Source organism: Triticum urartu, chromosome 7 (genome assembly GCF_003073215.2).
Source record: "Triticum urartu cultivar G1812 chromosome 7, Tu2.1, whole genome shotgun sequence".
NCBI lineage: Eukaryota > Viridiplantae > Streptophyta > Magnoliopsida > Poales > Poaceae > Triticum > Triticum urartu.
Window position 1 is genome coordinate 194988644 of NC_053028.1, and position 13810 is coordinate 195002453.

Sequence of the window (13810 nt, forward strand, 5' to 3'; positions counted from 1 at the left end):
GAGCCGGCTCGTGTGCTCCTTTTTGGGACACGGCCAACATGCGCTAGGCCGGCGGCGACAGAGAGAACGAGCACGGGGAAGACGGATTCCTACTCCTCCTCTTGGATGATGGAGCCGGCGTGCGCCAGTGCGGCGGCGCAGAGTGGGAGCGTGGCGAACACAAGCACCAGTTGAGAGCGCCACGCAGGCGTCGCAGAGTACGAGACGGACAACACGAGCACCAGTTGAGATCGGCACGCCAGCAACATAGTATACGAGCGTGCCAAACATTAGCACTGGTTGAGAGCCGCCTCGACGGTGTAGCGCAGCCGACCACCGTCATCTGAGCTAGGCGTTCCGGCGATCTTACTCTTGCGGTTTCTACAGGTTCCACCTATTGCCATTGGATGCACAATGTAACCTGCATACATTCACGCCCCTCTGCAGTAGAGGATAATCTTCATCATGTGGCAGTTCAATCACTAGTCCGAACGGTGCAACAGTCTTCATTTATCTAGACGAAAAAAATGACAGGATGTGTCAAAATCGATTTCCTAGTACATAGGGTGCCGAACTTTTCTTCAGTTGGCTATACAAAAATGGCAGTTTTTATGATGCCCATCCGCCACGCGGTAGCCCAGAACTTTTAGTAATTTGCCACCATCGCTTGATTCCAGAAGTTAGCCTGAAGTAGTTCCTACCGCCCCTGCCACTTCAGAAAGCCAAAGCTGCTTTTGGTTCTGAGTGCGCCTGCGAAGACAGAGAGTAGGTTTCCATTCCTGGGTCTGCCACTCCAGAAAGGTACAGCCTCTCTTTCCTCATATTCCTTGGCAAAATTCAATAATTGATGAAACCAGAACCTTATCCACCTAAAAGTGCGGATCTTAAAGCAAACCAACGGTTCCGATAACCACCACCCGAGCTAGTGTGGGTAGCAAATCCATTCCCTATATATATATATCACCTAGGCTTCAACTGTGTACTTGTTAGTTAAACCTATGATTAAAATGTGACACTAAATATGACTAGTAAGTAGTACAGTAGCAGTACTAGTGTACGTCGGTCATATTCATCATGTCCACACATTGAATTGATGTGACAACACGCTGCACGTGAGGTGACACAAGAATCCCGGCAGCGTGTTCGGGTATTCTGGACTTCAGATTTGGAGTACCACTTATCTATCGAAATCTTTCATCATTCACTTAAAACAGTCGATTGATCATACATTGAGTACCATATAACTGGAATTAACCCATGCAAGTCGAAGAAGGATTGGCCGATGCTGCCGGCTGGAGTCAAGTTTGATCCCACGGATTAGGAGCTGATCGAGCACCTTGAGGCCTAAGCAAGCATTTCTTCCAGCGCAATTCCAGGGCGTTCAAAAGGGGCACGTGGACGCGTTGCAAGATACAGTCAGAGTGCGGCATGCACGCGATGTGGCACAACACCGGCAATCCTTGCCGGTGATGGTCAACGGCCGGCATACGGGCAGCAAAAAGGTTCTGGTGCTGCACACCAACAAGAACTTCGACTAGCGGAGGACCAACTGGGTGATGCACCAGTACCACCTCGGGGACCTGGAGCAAGAGAAGGAGCGGGAGTTGGTCCTCTGCAAGATTTTCTACCAGACGAACACTAGGGCCAGGACTAAAAAGATTATAAGTTAGTTTGGTATTGGTACTTGTACTACCTTATCGTCCGCAAATTGGTATTGTTGTTAACGATCTTTTGATATGAACTTGTCATTTTCTTCCAACCATCATGCCGAGGGTCGACGTGGATGATGTCTACTACACAACCTTCTTCTTGTAGACGTTGTTGGGCCTCCAAGTGTAGAGGTTTGTAGGACAGTAGAAAATTTCCATCAAGTGGATGATCTAAGGTTTATCAATCCGTAGGAGGCGTAGGATGAAGATGGTCTCTCTCAAGCAACCCTGCAACCAAATAACAAAGAGTCTCTTGTGTCCCCAACACACCCAATACAATAGTAAATTGTATAGGTGCACTAGTTCGGCGAAGAGATGGTGATACAAGTGGTATATGGATAGTAGATAAAGGTATTTGTAATCTGAAATTATAAAAACAGCAAGGTAACAAGTGATAAAAGTGAGCATAAACGGTATTGCAATGCTAGGAAACAAGGCCTGGGGTTCATACTTTCACTGGTGTAAGTCCTCTCAACAATACTAACATAATTGGATCATAAAACTATCCCTCAACATGCAACAAAGAGTCACTCCAAAGTCACTAATAGCGGAGAACCAACAAAGAGATTATGGTAGGGTACGAAACCACCTCAAAGTTATTCTTTCCAATCAATCCGGTGGGCTATTCCTATAAGTGTCACAAACAGCCCTAGAGTTTGTACTAGAATAACACCTTAAGACACAAATCAACCAAAACCCTAATGTCACCTAGATACTCCAATGTCACCTCCAGTTTCCGTGGGTATGATTATACGATATGCGTCACACAATCTCAGATTCATCTATTCAACCAACACAAAGGACCTCAAAGAGTGCCCCAAAGTTCTACCGGAGAATCACGACGAAAACGTGTGCCAACCCCTATGCATAGGTTCTTGGGCGGAACCCGCAAGTTGATCACCAAAACATACATCAAGTGAATCACGTGATATCCCATTGTCACTACAGATATCCACGGCAAGACATACATCAAGTGTTCTCAAATCTTTAAAGACTCAATCCGATAAGATTACTTCAAAGGGGAAACTCAATTCATTACAAGAGAGAAGAGGGGGAAGAAAACATCATAGGATCCAACTATAATAGCAAAGCTCGCGATACATCAATATCGTATCACCTCAAGAACACGAGAGAGAGAGAGAGATCAAACACATAGCTACTGGTACATACCCTCAGCCCCGAGGGAGAACTACTCCCTCCTCGTCATGGAGAGCACCGGGATGATGAAGATGGCCACCGGAGAAGGATTGCCCCCTCCGGTAGGGTGCCGGAACGGGTCTAGATTGGTTTTTGGTGGCTACGGAGACTTCTAGTGGTGGAACTCCCGATCTAATCTCCTTTCTGGAAGTTTTAGGGTATATGGAGTTATATAGGCAGAAGAAGCACGTCAGGGGAGCCACGAGGGCCCCATGATGCAGGGGGCGCGCCCCAGGGGGGTGGGCGCGCCCCTACCCTTGTGAGCTCCTCCTTCCTTCCTTGACGTGGGGTCCAAGTCCATCGGGTGGCTTTCGTTCCAAAAATAACTTCTCTAGTTGATTTCGTTTCGTTTCGACTCCGTTTGATATTCCTTTTCTTCAAAACACTAAAATAGGCATAAAACAACAAATCTGGGCTGGGCCTCCGGTTAATAGGTTAGTCCCGAAAGTAATATAAAAGTGGATAATAAAGCCCAACATTTCCCAAAACAGTAGATAATATAGCATGGAGCAATCAAAAATTATAGATACGTTGGAGACGTATCAAGCATCCCCAAGCTTAATTCCTGCTCGTCCTTGAGTAGGTAAATGATAAAAAAGATAATTTTTGATGTGGAATGCTAGTTGGCATAATTTCAATGTAATTCATCTTACTTGTGATATGAATATTCAGATCCGAAAGATTCAAGACAAAAATTCATATTGACATAAAAATAATAATACTTCAAGCATACTAACTAAGCAATTATGTCTCTTCAAAATAATATGGCCAAAGAAAGTTATCCCTACAAAATCATATAGTCTGGCTATGCTCCATCTTCACCACACAACATATTTAAATCATGCACAACCCCGATGACAAGCCAAGCAATTGTTTCATACTTTTGATGTTCTCAAACTTTTTCAATCTTCACGCAATACATGAGCGTGAGCCATGGATATAGCACTATAGGTGGAATAGAATGGTGGTTGTGGAGAAGACAAAAAGGGAGAAGATAGTCTCACATCAACTAGGCATATCAACGGGCTATGTAGATGCCCATCCATAGATATCAACGTGAGTGAGTAGGGATTGCCATGCAACGGATGCACTAGAGCTATAAGTGTATGAAAGTTCAACAAAAGAAACTAGTGGGTGTGCATCCAACTCGCTTGCTCACGAAGACCTAGGGCATTTTGAGGAAGCCCATCATTGAAATATACAAGCCAAGTTCTACAATGAAAGATTCCCACTAGTATATGAAAGTGATAACTCAAGAGACTCTCTATATGAAGAACATGGTGCTACTTTGAAGCACAAGTGTGGAAAAAAGGATAGTAGCATTGCCCCTTTTTTGGCCTTTCTTTTTTTTATTTGGGACAATGCTCTATTAATGATGATCATCACACTTTTATTTTCTTACAACTCAATAATTACAACTCGATACTTAGAACAAGATATGACTATATGAATGCCTCCGGCAGTGTACCGGGATGTGCGATGATGCATGAGTGACATGTATGAAAGAATTATGAATGGTGGCTTTGCCACAAATACAATGTCAACTACATGATCATGCTAAGCAATATGACAATGATGAAACATGTCATAATAAACGGAACAGTGGAAAGTTGCATGGCAATATATCTCGGAATGGCTATGGAAATGCCATAATAGGTAGGTACGATGGCTGTTTTGAGGAAGGTATATGGTGGGTTTATGGTACCGGCGAAAGTTGCGCGGTACTAGAGAGGCTAGCAATGGTGGAAGGGTGAGAGTGCGTATAATCATGGACTCAACATTAGTCATAAAGAACTCATATACTTATTGCAAAAATCTATTAGTTATCGAAACAAAGTATTACGCGCATGCTCCTAGGGGGATAGATTGGTAGGAAAAGACCATCGCTCGTCCGCGACTGCCACTCATACGGAAGGCAATCAATAAATAAATCATGCTCCGACTTCATCACATAATGGTTCACCATACGTGCATGCTACGGGAATCACAAACTTCAACACAAGTATTTATCAAATTCACAACTACTCAACTAGCATGACTCTAATATTACCATCCTCATATCTCAAAACAATCATCAAGTATCAAACTTCTTATAGTATTCAACACACTCACAAGAGAATTTTATTATTCTTGAATACCTAGCATATTAGGATTTTAAGCAAATTAACATGCTATTTAAGACTCTCAAAATAACCTAAGTGAAGCATGAGAGTTCATCTATTTCTTCAAAATAAAACTACCACCATGCTCTAAAAGATATAAATGAAGCACTAGAGCATCGACAAACTACTCTGAAGGATATAAGTGAAGATCAATGAGTAGTTGAATAATTATGCAACTATGTGAAGACTCTCTAACATTTAATAATTTCAGATCTTGGTATTTTATTCAAACAGCAAGCAAAACTAAATAAAATTACATCTAAGAATAGCAAACATCATGTGAAGAAGCAAAAACTTAGGATCAACCGATACTAACCGATAGTTGTTAAAGAAGAAAGGTGGGATGCCAACCGGGGCATCCCCAAGCTTAGACGCTTGAGAATTCTTGAAATATTATCTTGGGGTGCCTTGGGCATCCCCAATCTTGAGCTTTTGTGTCTCCTTAATTCCTCTCATATCACGGTTTCCCTAAATCTCAAAAGCTTCATCCACACAAAACTCAACAAGGACTCGTGAGCAAGGTTGTCAGAATCGTGATTTTGAATCGGATCGGAGCTCCAACAATAGGATCGCAAATCGTAGAATCTTCACTATCAGGATCGTAGAAATGTAGATTCTATGAACTAAAGTCGTAGAATTAGAGGGGTTAGTTTGGATCGTAAGGTCGTGGAATCGTATAACATAATCGCGATTCTGACAACCTTGCTCGTGAGATAAGTTAGTATAAACCATTGCAAAAACCTTATCATACTCTACTGTAGCAAATCACTAAAATTATTATTCAACATTTCATACTAAATGCCTCTGCATATTTAATAGTCCTATCCTCAAATAGAATCATTAAAGAAGCAAACTTATGCAAACAATGCAAACATAACAGCAATCTGCCTAAACAGGATAGCCTGTAAAGAATGCTGCAACATCCATACTTCCCTGGATCCAAAAATTATGAAATAAATTCCCACTGTAGTAAATTTATCAGAGCTTAATATTCAAGAGGTTTCAACATTTTATCACATTCTGACTTTTCTAGGGAATTATTGCAACAGCGGTAAACTTTCTGTTTTCAAACAGCAACATGTATACTTGTAACATAGGCATAGTAAAGGCTATCAATGCCACTTTTATTGAAATAAAAGATGCAAAACATTATGCTAAATAACAGCAAGCAAATCCTATCAAAATAAATTGATGCTCCAAGCAAAACACATATCATGTGGTGAATAAAAATATAGCTCCAAGTAAAGTTACCGATGAACGAAGACGAAAGAGGGGATGCCTTCCGGGGCATCCCCAAGCTTAGGCTCTTGGTTGTCCTTGAATATTACCTTGGGTTTCCATGAGCATCCCCAAGCTTAGGCTCTTGCCACTCCTTATTCCATAGTCCATCGAATCCTTACCCAAAACTTGAAAACTTCACAACACAAAACTTAACAGAAAACTCGTAAGCTCCGTTAGTATAAGAAAATAAATCACCACTTCAAGGTACTGTAATGAACTCATTATTTATTTATATTGGTGTTAAACCTACTGTATTCCAACTTCTCTATGGTTTATAAACTATTTTACTAGCCATATATTCATCAAAATAAGTAAACAACACATGAAAAACAGAATCTGTCAAAAACAGAAGAGTCTGTAGTAATCTGGATCAAACGTATACTTCTGGAACTCATAAAATTCTCAAATAAATTGACGGACCTGAGGAATTTATCTATTAATCATATGAAAAAAGAATTAACTAAATAATACTCTCCAAATAGAAATTGCAGCAATTCTCATGAGCGCTAAAGTTTCTGTTTTTTACAGCATGATCAACAAGACTTTCCCCAAGTCTTCCCAAAGGATCTACTTGGCACAAACACTAATTAAACACATAAAACCACATATAAACACAGGATAGATGAATTATTTATTACTAAACAGGAACAAAAAGTAAGGAACAAAAATAAAATTGGGTTGCCTCCCAACAAGCGCTATCGTTTAACGCCCCTAGCTAGGCATGATGATTTCAATGATGCTCACATAAAGGATAAGAATTGAAACATAAAGAGAGCATCATGAAGAATATTAGTAGCACATTTAAGTCTAACCCACTTCCTATGCATAGGGATTTTGTGAGCAAACAACTTATGGGAACAATAATCAACTAGCATAGGAGGGCAAAACAAGCATAACTTCAAAACTTTAAGCACATAGTGAGGAAACTTGATATTATTGCAATTCCTACAAGCATATGTTCCTCACTCATAATAATTTTTAGTAGCATCATGAATGAATTCAACAATATAACCAGAACCTAAAGCATTCTTTTCATGATCTACGAGCATAGAAATTTTATAACTCTCCACATAAGCAAAATTCTTCTCATTCGGAATAGTGGGAGTGTCATAAGAGACTTGAATACTATAAATTGTTTCCACATTAAAAGAGTAATGTTTAGAAAAAGGGTAATTATAATCACGACAAGTTTTATAGATATAATCATCACTACTTTTTATAGCATATGTATCATCACAATAATTATCATAAGTAGGAGGCATGCTATCATCATTATAAATTTGCATATCAAAACTTGAGAGGCTAAAAATATCATCATTATTAAACATAGCATCCCCAAGCTTGGGACAAATATTAATTGCAGCAAATATATTCTCAAATATTTCATCCTCATCAAACATAGCTTCCCCAAGCTTGGGCCTTTTCATATCATAAGCATAATCACTCTCATCATTAATAGTATGGATAGCACCAATAGTTAGCAATTATCATATTCTTTCAAGCAAGTGCCAAAAAGATTTTCAAGATCATAAGAAGCATCATTATCTTCCCAATCATAATCATCACAATAAGCAATAGGCATAACAAGATCATCATCAAGTGTATCATCTTCATTTTCATGAGGTACAACAATAATAGGAGCAGCATTATTTGGGAGAGATATATTTTTACCTCTCTTCCTTTTTCTTTTCTTCTTCTTCACCACATCATGTGTGGGTTCAATCCTCTTTTTGGAGCTCCTTATTAATGAGATTGGTTGAATAGAGGGCTCCTCTTCGTTACCTGATTCATCATAAGAAATAATAGGAGGATATTGGGAAGTCTCTTCCCTTTCATTAGTATTCTCTTCATCCTCTATTTGCTTTCTTTTCTTTATGTAATTGGCAATATACGGATTATCAGTGCAATTCACCGCACAATACATATAAATTTTTCTCTAGATCAAAATGAAGAACTTTATCAAGGGCAAATTTTGGAATATCCTTAATTCTACATTAAATTTCTTCATAACCCAAAAGCAAACTAAGTACATTATGATGTGTAAGGGAAATCAAGTCATCACAATTTTTGGACACGATACGCTCATGAAACAATTTGCATTGGGCACTAAAATGATCACGTTCATTGCAAAGTTCACAAGTAGGGCTAAGAAATAATAAATTTTTAGCACATTCATCTAGCTCTTCTTGCAACAATTTGGTTTCTAAGTACTTATGCCTCTTGCAATATCTATCTTCCCTATTTGGTGTGTACTTGCAAACCCAGTCTACTCCACAAAAATTGACATGTTTATAGGAGGCATTTTCATCATAACTAGTGCAATCATCATTAGCATCATGGATATTCAAAGAATTCGTACTAACAACATTGCAATCATGCTCATCATTCAAATAATTAGTGCCAAACATTTTAGAGATCTCTTCTTCTAGCACTTGAGCACAATTATCCTTTCCATCATACTCACGAAAGATATTAAAAAGGTGAAGCGTCTGAGACAAACTCAATTCCATTTTTTATAGTTTTCTTTTATAGACTAAACTAGTGATAAAACGAGAAACTAAAAGACTCGATTGCAAGATCTAAAGATATACCTTCAAGCACTCACCTCCCCGGCAACGGCGCAAGAAAAGAGCTTGATGTCTACTACACAACCTTCTTCTTGTAGACGTTGTCGGGCCTCCAAGTGCAGAGGTTTGTAGGACAGTAGCAAATTTCCATCAAGTGGATGACCTAAGGTTTATCAATCCGTAGGAGGCGTAGGATGAAGATGGTCTCTCTCAAGCAACTCTGCAACCAAATAACAAAGAGTCTCTTGTGTCCCCAACACACCCAATACAATGGTAAATTGTATAGGTGCACTAGTTCGGCGTAGAGATGGTGATACAAGTGGTATATGGATAGTAGATAAAGGTATTTGTAATCTGAAATTATAAAAACAGCAAGGTAACAAGTGATAAAAGTGAGCATAAACGGTATTGCAATGCTAGGAAACAAGGCCTAGGGTTCATACTTTCACTAGTGTAAGTCCTCTCAACAATACTAACATAATTGGATCATAAAACTATCCCTCAACATGCAACAAAGAGTCACTCCAAAGTCACTAATAGCGGAGAACCAACGAAGAGATTATGATAGGGTACGAAACCACCTCAAAGTTATTCTTTCCAATCAATCCGGTGGGCTATTCCTATAAGTGTCACAAACAGCCCTAGAGTTCGTACTAGAATAACACCTTAAGACACAAATCAACCAAAACCCTAATGTCACCTAGATACTCCAATGTCACCTCAAGTATCCGTGGGTATGATTATACGATATGCGTCACACAATCTCAGATTCATCTATTCAACCAACACAAAGGACCTCAAAGAGTGCCCAAAAGTTCTACTTGAGAATCACGACGAAAACGTGTGCCAACCCCTATGCATAGGTTCATGGGCGGAACCCGCAAGTTGATCACCAAAACATACATCAAGTGAATCACGTGATATCCCATTGTCACCACAGATATCCACGGCAAGACATACATCAAGTGTTTTCAAATCTTTAAAGACTCAATCCGATAAGATTACTTCAAAGGGGAAACTCAATTCATTACAAGAAAGAAGAGGGGGAAGAAAACATCATAGGATCCAACTATAATAGCAAAGCTCGCGATACATCAAGATCGTATCACCTCAAGAACACGAGAGAGAGAGATCAGACACATAGCTACTGGTACATGCACTCAGCCCCGAGGAAGAACTACTCCCTCCTCGTCATGGAGAGCACCGGGATGACGAAGATGGCCACCGGAGAAGGATTGCCCCCTCCGGCAGGGTGCCGGAACGGGTCTAGATTGGTTTTTGGTGGCTACGTAGGCTTCTGGCAATGGAACTCCCGATCTAATCTCCGTTTTGGAAGTTTTAGGGTATATGGAGTTATATAGGCAGAAGAAGCACGTCAGGGGAGCCACGAGGGCCCCACGAGGCAGGGGGTGCGCCCCAGGGGGGTGGGCGCGCCCCCTACCCTCGTGAGCTCCTCCTTCCTTCCTTGACGTGGGGTCCAAGTCCATCGGGTGGCTTTCATTCCAAAAATAACTTCTCTAGTTGATTTCGTTCCGTTTCGACTTCGTCTGATATTCCTTTTCTTCAAAACACTGAAATAGGCATAAAACAACAAATCTGGGCTGGGCCTACGGTTAATAGGTTAGTCCCGAAAGTAATATAAAAGTGGATAATAAAGCCCAATATTGCCCAAAACAGTAGATAATATAGCATGGAGCAATCAAAAATTATAGATACGTTGGAGACGTATCAGTGGATATAAAGCTGAATCATTTGCTTCGAAACGAATTTTCAGGCACCTGATTTTTATTTGATGGGTAGCATAAGCACCTGCCGTTCGAATTCCTAGTTCTTCAAATTTTTCGAAACAAGTGCATGCTCTTATTATCACGATGAAAAAACAATATCCCTGCTGCATCCCAATTATCAGTCTGTACTTGCAGAATTCTCTCGTTTATTGAGCACGTATATTGTTTTTTCAGGTCAAGCAAGTTTCAACTGGGTTGTAGACTGCCCAGGCTTGGTTTTGTTTTTAACAGGCCCAACCCATGATGATAACGGGGCACAAAGATCCAGCAGGTATCTACTGGCCTCTGGCCCGTGAGCGTTAGTTATATTTTGTCTTACAGCATCCGCAGGCACTTTTTTTTACTGAATCAAACACACAACCCAGTTCTATTTTCCTCTTGAAATGCATGTCCTACATCCATTTTCTAATCTCTACCTATAGTTCTACTAGTTCATATACACATATCATTATATTGAAAATACATAAAATTCACTTTTTATATTTACATCCTTATTTTTGTTGTTGTTTTCCCTCCCAGCACTGATTTTTTTACCACTGGTTTTCCCTTAAACCAACTCAATTGTGCCACGTCTTATTTGCTTACAAAAACAAAACGATTTTTTTGGCAAATCAATAAGTTCTTAAAAAATGTTTATCATTTCGGGATTACAAAAGTTCAGAGTCCACCGAAATATGCAAAATAAGGTTGCACTTTTTGACCGTGGTCCTGGGCAGAAAATGGATTGTAATAAATTACTTAAGAGTTAGCAAATGGGTTGCAAATTATTAAAAAATAGCAAATGAGCTCTATGTTGTCTGCAACAGATTTGGAGGCTGACTTGTGGGCCTACTAAGTTCATGCGTACACAAGGTTTATCAAAAAAGAAACTTAGTCAACAATCGACTCTACCAGCGTCAGACAGTTAGATGTCAATCTAACGGCAATCGTGCTTCTTCAGTCTCTGATCTTCCTGCCCCAGCCGCCCAAACCAGCGTCGTCGGAACCGCCTGCTCCGACCTCCCGTGGCCGGCTGTGCTGCCGGGCAGGCCTCATGGCCCCATCATATACTCGCATCCCTGGTCTGTCTATCCCTCTACTCACCCGTCTATCCCTCTACTCACCCACACCTCCTGTTATTTTCCGGCGACGGCAGCTGAACCAGTCAACCCTCGTACTCTCTACCGCGTGGGCAGCCACTGTCGTGTCTTCCCCGGCTCCGTATCGTTCCCTTCATAGGCCTCGTCGTCTTCCACCGCCCTGGTGCTCTCGGCGCGGCGTGGTCAACGTGGTCAATGAAAGACATCCATCGGAAGTGGACTGTACGTGGAGAGGCTGACAGCTGGGTCCACGGCCGCACACAAGGAAATGGCTCCTTATTACGCGCAAAATAATAATTCCTCCACCTGACATCTGGGACCCGCTAGAAGGGCCTCTGTATTTCGCGTAAAAAACATTCCCTCCGCTGACAGGTCGGACCCACCAACTATATCTTCACACGCAAGGAAGTGCCTCCTTATTGCGCACAAAAAAATGAATACCCCCCTGCCAGCTGGGACCCACCACAGTGGGAGGCTGACTTGTGGGCCTACTAAGTTGACGGGGACAAAGGGCTTTGTCAAGTTAGTCAATATGAATGATTCTAGCTCCAGTGACCGTACGGTGTCCATCCAACGGCCTTAGTGCTTCTTCAACCTCTCGTCTTCTTACTCCAGCCGCCCAAAGCAGCGCCGGTCGTGCCACCTGCTCCTGCCTCCCGTGGTCGGCTGTGCTACCGCGGAGGCCTCACCGCCCCATACTACTCCCACCGCTGGTCAGGCCATCCCTCCACTCACCCACACTCCTTGTTTTTCTGCGGCGACGGCAGCCTCACACCGCAGCCGAGCCAGTGAACCCTCGTACTCCTCTCTGCGTGGGCATCCACTGCCGCATCTTCCCATGCTCTGCATCGTCCCCTTCCTAGGCCTTGCCGTCGTCCACTGCCTTGGTGCTCTCGGCGCGGCGTGGTCAATGTGGTCAACGACCGACTTCCATCGGAAGAGTACTGTACATGGAGAGGCTGACAACTGGGTCCACGGCCACAACCCAGTTTCTTTTGATTTGCCAAGTCGCTTTGTCAGGCCTATTGGGCTGCAAATCTTTCAAGACGAGGTGAGCTTCATTCGGCTGGCCAAGAAAATGGCCTATCAGTAATGAGAAATGGGACGTGCATTTTTAAAACACATCAAACCGGCAATTAGTTTCAAATTTCTTTTTTTCATTTTGAGATTTTAAATTGCATTGATTTTTATGCGTGGAAAATTTGTTGGATTTTATATTGATATACATTTATTTTTAAAATCAGTTTGAATGTGACTCAAAATTTCGGGATTAGAAACAGTTCGGACCGCACCGAAATATGCAAAATTTTGTATAGTTTTTTAATCGTGGCCACAATATGGGCTGTAATGCTAATAAAAAGAATATGGGTTCCAAAAAAACCTTAAGAATTAGAAAATGGGCTGTAAATTATTAGAAATAATGGCAGATGGGTTGTATGATGTTTTCCATAGATTTGAGGCTTTCCTAAAAAATGTTGACGCACAAGCAGTGACTGTTGGATGTCCATCCAACGGCCGTCGTGCTTCTTCAATCTCTGATCTTCCTGCTCCAGCCGCTCAAACAAGCGCCGACGGGACTACCTGCTCCCTCCTCCCCGCGGCCGGCTGTGCTACCGCGCAGGCCTCATCGCCCCACCGTACTCGCATCGCTGGCCTAGCCATCCATCTACGCACCCACACCTGATGTTATTCTCCGGCGACGGCAGACGAACCAATAAACCCTCGTACAGTCGCACTCCCCTCCGCGTGGGAAACAACTACCGAGTCTTCCCTGCCTCCGTGTCATTCCCTTCCTAGGTCTCACCGTCGTCCACCGTCCTGGTGCTCTCGGCGCGGACTGGTCAACATGGTCAACGACTGACATGCATCTGAAGTGGACTGTACGTGGAGAGGCTGACAGCTGGGTCCACGGTCGCACGCAAGGAAATGCCTCCTTATTACGCGAAAAATAATGATTCCTCCACCTGACATATGGGACCCACCAAAAGGGCCTCTGTGTTTCGCGAAAAAACGTTACCGCCACTGACAGCTTGGACCCACCAGCTATAT